This window comes from Elephantulus edwardii, unplaced genomic scaffold, assembly GCF_000299155.1.
Source record: "Elephantulus edwardii isolate Elephantulus edwardi_28Jun2011 unplaced genomic scaffold, EleEdw1.0 scaffold00129, whole genome shotgun sequence".
NCBI classification, from domain to species: Eukaryota; Metazoa; Chordata; class Mammalia; order Macroscelidea; family Macroscelididae; genus Elephantulus; species Elephantulus edwardii.
This window is the reverse complement of record NW_006399879.1, coordinates 2,350,332-2,357,761: the sequence shown is the minus strand read 5'-3', so window position 1 is coordinate 2,357,761 and position 7,430 is coordinate 2,350,332. Positions and strand designations below refer to the sequence as shown.

At 46.1% G+C, this 7,430-nt stretch overlaps 1 protein-coding gene across 1 annotated transcript in view; it reads left to right on the top strand.

Moving 5' to 3' along the window:
• Positions 1-7,430, top strand: part of EVC2 (Ellis van Creveld syndrome 2) — a 140,938-nt gene that overhangs the window by 97,303 nt on the left and 36,205 nt on the right. The gene's annotated exons all lie outside the window — the stretch shown is intronic.

Below are 7,430 nucleotides of genomic sequence, written 5' to 3'. Positions count from 1 at the left end.
CATCTCCGGGGTCAGTGAGGATGCCCATCCTTAGCCGGCACGCAGGATCCTGGGGGGACTGTGGCATCCACGCCTGCCCCGAGCTCTGCCCCTGTTTTCGTCGGCTACTCTTTCATGGTGGCCTCATGAAGCTTCACCTCTGTGATCAATGGTGAATTGGACTGTGTGCTCTGTAGGATTTTCCATGGCTGATTCTGGAAGTAGATTGCCAAGCCTTTCTTCCTCAGCCCTTCTTGGTCTGGAAGGTCTGCTGAAACCTGCTTGACATCAGAGCAGCACGCCAGCCTCCGTGTCAGACAATGGTCACTCTGCATCAGGTTCATGGGCTGAGAATTAAACCCAGGGCTCTTGTATGGAAGGAGAAAATTCTACCACCAGACCCCACTGTCCCCACTTGTTCCCTGCACTTGTTCTTGGGTGCGGTTAAGGGGACCTTGACTCACAGTGACTGGATGGAAATGTCCCGTCAGATTCCCTGACGTTGCTTTGTCCTGTGTAGTTGGAACTGACTCACAGCTGACCCTCCAGTGAGTTTTCAGAGGCTGAAAATCACATGTGAGGAGATTGCCCATATTTCTCCTGCGGGTCAGCTGGTGGATTCGAACTGTGTGCCTTTGGCTTGGCAGCACAGATCCTTACCCATTAGGCCAGCAGAACTCCCTATTGGGTTCTCTAGGCTGTAGTTTTTATGGGGACAGATCTCATAGTCTTTCTCCCATGGAGCCGTTGGGTGGATTTGAATTCCTGACCTTTGAGTTAACAGCCAAGCCTTTAACCATTAGACCATTAGGACTCATTGCTCTGAACTTGTTGTTAGGTGCTGTTGATTCAAGTAGGGCCCGTAGAGACCCTGTGAGTAACAGATCTGAACCTTCCCGAATCCTGTGCTGTTATCACAGTTTCTGCCCATTGCTGCAGTCATTGTGCCAGTCCATCTGGTTGGAGGTTTTCCTCTGACCCTCCACCTTTCCAAGCATGATGTCCCTTTCCAAGGAATAGCCTGTCCTAGCACCATGCACAAAGTATGTGAAATGAAGCTTCACCGTCCTTGCCTTCAAGGAGATTCTGGCTGCCCTTTTCCCGAGACATAACTCTATGTTTTCTGGCAGTCCACGGGATTGCCATGGGCGTCGGCTGCGGCTGGAGAAGGCTGTTCAACATATTCCAATGCCTTACTGTCTTATGGTTTTGCTGTTAGAGGTTCATCACCTGTCTGTCAGTTTGTTGTATTGGGGGGAATGACTGGCATGTTAAAGTGGCAAGAAGCTGCGCTGCAATCCTGAAGGCACGTGGTTTGAGGCCACTAGTTGTTACAGAGGATGAAGATGGGCAGTCTCCTTAATTGTGGATCCAAACAAGATGAAGCTGTTGACAGTTTCAATCTCCTCTCCATCCATCATGGCACGGACTAGGGGTCCAGTGATAAGAATCTTTGTTTTCTTGATATTGAGACACAATCTGTACTGAAGGCTGCACTCCTTGATCTTCTGCGACAAGTGCTTCAAATCCTCCTCACTTGCAGCAGGCAAGGTTGTGTCGTTTGCATAACGCAGGTTATTGATGAGTCTCCCTCCCTGATGCCACATTCCTCTTCATAGAGTCCAGCTTCTTGGATAATTTGCTTGGCATATAGATTGAATAGGTGTGGAGACAAAACACATCCCTGACACACTCCCTTCTCAATTCCAAACCATGCAGTGTTCCACTACTCTGCTTGCACAACCTCCTGGTCCAGTTATAAGTTTCTCATGGGCACAATCAAGTGCTCTGGGATTCCCATTCTTCTCAATGTCAGCTATAACTTGTCATGATCCACACAGTCAAATGCCTTTGCATCGTCAATAAAGCACAAATAGACATTCTTCTGGTGTTCCTTACTTTCAGCCAGGATTCATCTGACATCAGCAATGATATCCCTAGTGCCATGGCCTCTTCTAAATCCTGCTTGAACTTCTGGCAGTTCCCCATCTATGTACTGTTCTAGCCATTTTTGAGTGATCTTTAGCAGTATTTTGCTAGCATGTGATATCAATGATATTGTTCAATAATTTCCACGTTCAGTTGGGTCACCCTTCCTTGGGAGTCCAAATTCAGGGTGTCAGCTCTAGGGCAAGGGGAAGGCTGTCTGTCTGTGGGTTCTGGAGGAAGGGCCTGGTCTCCTTCAGGGTCTTTGGTTCTAACATTCCTTGATGATCCCTGTGTGTCTTAGTCATTTCCGTTGTTGAGGAATTTCCCAGCACAGGGACCAGGGTTCAAAGGACCTGCCCCACTCCCAGTCTTTGTTTTTGGAGCTTCTGAGGTCTCCATGTTTTTTTTCTTCCTTTCCATCCATACTGAAGGCTGCATTCCTTGATCTTCTGCAACCAGTGCTTCAAATCACTTTCAGCAAGCAAGGTTGTGTCATCTGCATAATGCAGGTTATTGATGAGTCTCCCGTGAGAGAAAAGGTGGTACAGGCCACACCCCAGGGAATCCCCTGTACATTGTTTGAGGGCTGACATTGGCCAGAGCTGTGATGGGGTGAAGGTGTTGTGTTTCAACTTAAATTTTTTTACAACCGTTTGGTGTATCAGGTCATATAATGTTGTGTTTTGTCAAACTGGAACTGATTCAGAGCTGACCCTCCAGTGGGTTTTCTGAGGCTGTAAATCGTTTGGGAGGAAACTGTCCCTCTGTCTCTCTCAGAGAAACTTGTGGATTTGAGCTGCTTGCCTTTGGGATGGCAGCACAGCTTCTTACCCCTAGGCCAGAGCTGGGAGATCATTAGATAACTATATAATTAACAGGGTTAAGGTCAGGGTTGTGAAGGTGGTGGTTGTTGATGGCCTTCGAGTTGAACATGACTCATAGCAACACTATGAACAAAAGACCTGAAGCCCCTCTACAACTATCGACACTTATCAAAGTTCACAGAGTTTCTAGAGGCATGTTGTTTAGGTCAGGGCATTAAATACCTTCCAGAGGACACTGTTACCTGCATGTATTTTGGGGAGACACCATTGCCATTCTTTCCTGGAATCTTCTTCCACGTCTCCATCTGCAGACCTCTGACCACCCTTCCCATCCATCTCCGCTGCTGTCCTCACTGACCGTAGTTGCTGCTGCACGTGGAGCTCACTGTGCCAAGTCATATGCAGACACCGTTTCCCTCAGAACTCCCCCTTTGAGTCCACTTTGAGCGACAAGGTCACGGTGTCCTCATTGTGAATGTATTCATCCACTGATCTACAAACATTGCTGCATCCGACAGCTTTTCAGGGGCTGAGATTTTAATCTTCGTTCTGTTCAAAGTATGTTCTGAGTGTGATTTCCTCCTTCCTGCGGGGGTTACTCAGAAGTAGCTGATTGGACTCCCAGACACACAGGAGTTGCAGGCATCTCTCTGTTCTCACCTGCCGATGTTCCGACTGATGCTGTGAATTTCTGTTGCTGCTTATTGTCAAACACCAGGCTGTGGGATTGAAATCCTTTTCACTCCGTTTAAACTTTCTGAGGCGGGACTGAAGGTCAAACAGTACGTCTGCTTCTTTTTGGCCAACGTGCCACATTTATTTGAATATGTGGCTTCCGGTTGAATGCTCTGTAAATGTCAGTCAGGTCTCTTCAGCTGATCTTACTGCTGAAGTTGTCTGTGTTTCTATTGATTTTCTGTTGTCTTTTTTTCTATCAATTCCTGAGACAGGTCTGCAGAAGTCCCCAGGGATGCTTGTGGATAAATCTATTCTTCTCATTTCCTTCAATTTCTGTTTCCCGTGCTTGGTGAAGCTCTGTTGGTTTTTTAATTTTTTGTCACAATAGGATATTTTTCTTTTAAATGTTTTTATTGTGACTTTAATGAAAGTTTACTTTCACTTCCAACTTGTGGTAGCCCATGTACAGCAGGGGGATAAATAATGAACACTGCATTGGGGCCACTTCCAACTTGTGGTAGCCCATGTACAGCAGGGGGATAAATAATGAACACTGCATTGGGGCCACTTCCAACTTGTGGTAGCCCATGTACAGCAGGGGGATAAATAATGAACACTGCATTGGGGCCGATGAAGGGAGGCTCTGGTTTTGAGTGTGTCCTATGTTTCAAACCCAATATCAGATGAAGGACGCCATGCAGGGAAGGTGGAGGGTCGGTGAAAGAGAGGAAGCCCCTCAACAAGATAAGTTGTTGCTGTGGTGGCAACAGGGGGTTTGAATATGGCAGAGATGGTGAGAGGATGGTGGAAGAAAGGAAGGTTCAGATCTGTTGTTCATAGTGTCACCATGAGAACTGACAACATTGAACAACAATAACGAGATGGTAGGTTTACACAACCAATTCTATATTGAGACCACATTTATTGACAGCCACCTGCAGGGGATGGTCCCTCCAGCAGGAGATTTGACAGAAGCAAGGAGCTTAGGGAGCCACCAGGAGGAGGGAGAATGGACATTCCACGGAGGAGGAGTTTAAATACAAGTTCCAGACGTCTTCTGCCAGCATGGTGTGGGGTCTCTGGATCAAAGACCTTCAAAGGCAGCAGCACCTGTTGTTGTTAAGTGCCACTGCGTCAGTTCTCCTAGGTAGTAACCTGTGTACAGCAGCACAGAAGCCTGCCCACTCCGCCAGCTCAGAGGTGTCGCTGTGTTTAAGCCCATTGTTGGAGTCGCTGGGTCAGGCCATCTCCTCGAAGGTCCTCCTCTTTTTCACGACCCCCTAGATTGCTGAGCCTGATGGCCTTCCAGTCCCTCTTGTTAACATGCCCAAATCTGTGAGACACGCTCGTACCATTTCCAACACAGGCTTGTTCATTGTGTGGTGTGTTAATATTCTTTTCCAACACCACAATTCAGTGGCACCAACTCTTCTTCTGTCTTCCTTTGCCATTTTCTTTACAATCGCAACATTTCGTCTACGACTCAGAGATCCTGAGTGCTCTTTCCTGGTGTATGTAAAACAGAGAGGCGCTTGCTGGCTGAAAATCTGCTTCTCTGGGCTTCCCTTGGAAGCCTTGTTACTAGGTATGTACGTGTTTGAGTCTTGCGTTCTTGGGATAAGTTATACCTCACTCCGAGGTTTCTGTGTCTGATATGCTCTCTGATTGTCTTTCCAGGTTTCTTGGGATTAGTACTTAAGTGGTATGTTGTCCCCTGTTCTTTTATTTTTTAATTATTATTATTATTACTAATTTTAATCAAAGTTTACAGAGATTTTGGAGTTCCATTCATTCATTGTTGCACTTTTCTCCCTGGCCACCCCTCCCCTCCAGTTCGTTCTTCTCTTTGAAAAGTAAAAGAAAAATTTTTTCATTGTTATACAATCCCTCCCCTCAAGTCCACTCCACTGTTCAGCCTTTGTTCTGTACTCGTCATGACAATAATACCTAATCCTATATCTCTTTTAAACAGTTCTCTCCCTCATCTGTTTCAATGCAGAATACATTATTTATCCCATCCTTCTCAGTCTCCTCCCAACCCTGATGTCAGTCCTGTTTTACAACAGTGGCACTATGCAGTATTTGTCCTTTTGTGACTGAAATATTTCATTTTTTAACCTTTGTGTCTACATTGGCGGTAATTTCCTGTAGGTAGATGGTGGCTTTTGAGTTGGCCCTGACTTGTGGTCACTTTATGTGTAATGTTGGCTGATCCGGAATCATCCTCATGGTCACCAACATGGTCAAGTCTATAGTGGAGGCTGTTGTGTCAATCCTGTTAAACCCAGGGTCTCCCTAACCCTCACTGACCCTCTCTTTCCTTTTTAATCCCTCCTGATGTGTCTAAACCAAATGAATCAGACAGTGTTCAGTTGTGATCCCTAAGGTTTCCATTGACTAATTTTTAGAAGTAGATCATCTGCCCTGTCTTCATAGCCTGTCTTTGTCTGGAAATTCTGCTAAAACCTGTCCACCAGCAGTGACCCTGTTAATATCTGAAGCTTCCAGCATGGCAGCAAAATGTTGGCCACCTCACCCACCTGACAGTTGCAGAGTGGTGACTTTCTTCCTCTTATTGTTAGGTGTTGTGGAGTGGCGAATGACCCATAGTGACCCTGTGAACAACAGCTTTGAACCGTGTGCTGTCCTGTCCTGGGCCGTCCTCATCGTCTCTGACAGTCTTGAGCCCATCGCTGCAGTCAGTGTGTTAATCCATCTCATTGAGGGTCTTCCTCTCTTTCACTGACCCTCTACCTTCCCAAGTATGAATTCCCTCTCCAAGGAATAGCCTCTCTTAGCACTGTGCCCAAAGTCTGTGAAATGAAGCTTCCCCATCCTTGTCTGTAAAGAGCACTCTGGCCGCCTTTTCTCCAAGACATGTCTATTCTCTGGCAGTTTGTGGGATGTTCAGCTCTGTTCTCCAACACCACAACTCAAAGGCGTCCATTCTTCTTCTGTCATCCTTATTCATTATCCAGCTCTCAGATGTACAGCAAGTGATTGAAAAGACTATGGCCTGAATTAGATGCACCTTACTTTTTAGATTGGCATCGCTACTCTTCAGTACTTTGGAGAGGTCCCTGATGGTACATGCAGCGAGTACCCTGGTTCTGTTTCTTTTGTCTGGGCAGAGACTCGAGCTGAGTGGAATGCAACAGAAAGACAGGCTGTGGCTGAATCCCCTAATTACATCCTGCTCAGAATGAATTGTGATGTGGGCCGAGCCCTGGTTAGACTACATGGTTATGAGGAAAGGGGAGGAGACAGGTGAAAGTGAAAAGCACATTAGTTTTATGAGAAGAGATATGTCCCAGAGGGTGTGGTGGACCATTTCTCCTAGAGAAGAAGTGAGAAAAAGCATTTCTCCACGTGGGGAGAATGTTAATAGAGTGAGCAGTTCTGGTCCGTTGTTCTTGAGGTCATAGATGCACCTAAAACACTCCACATGCCAGGGTCCTAGTTCTTTGGCTCTGGTTGGGCAGGGCCTGGTACTGGCCACCTTGCTTGACCCTTGACTCTCATTGGGTTCTGCTGCTTTTTGCCAGACTTACCTAAGTTTCCCAGTCTAATACGTCTTTAAATTTTTGACTCCTGGAGCCAAGGGTGTTGATTGTAGATCTAAGATGATATTTTTAGTCTTTTCTCCATCTATCATGTTGCCTACCAGTCTGGTGGGAAGGATTTTTGTCTTCTTGGTGTTGAGATGTAAATCGTATTGAAGACTGTGTTCTTTGATCTGCAGCAAGTATTTCAAGTCCTCCTCACTTTCTGCAAGCAAAGCTGTGTCATTTGCATGAGGCAGGTTGTTGATAAGTCTTCCAATCCTGATGCCACATTCTTTTTTTTTTAATATTTATTTATTTTTCATTTCAATGAACATCTACAGAGATTTTGGAATTCCATTCATTCATTGTTACACCCTTCTCCCCCATTTGCTCCTCTCCTTGAAAAGCAAAAGAAAAACTCCCTCATTGGTACACAATCCCCCCCCTGCACATTCCCCAACCACACCCCAACCCC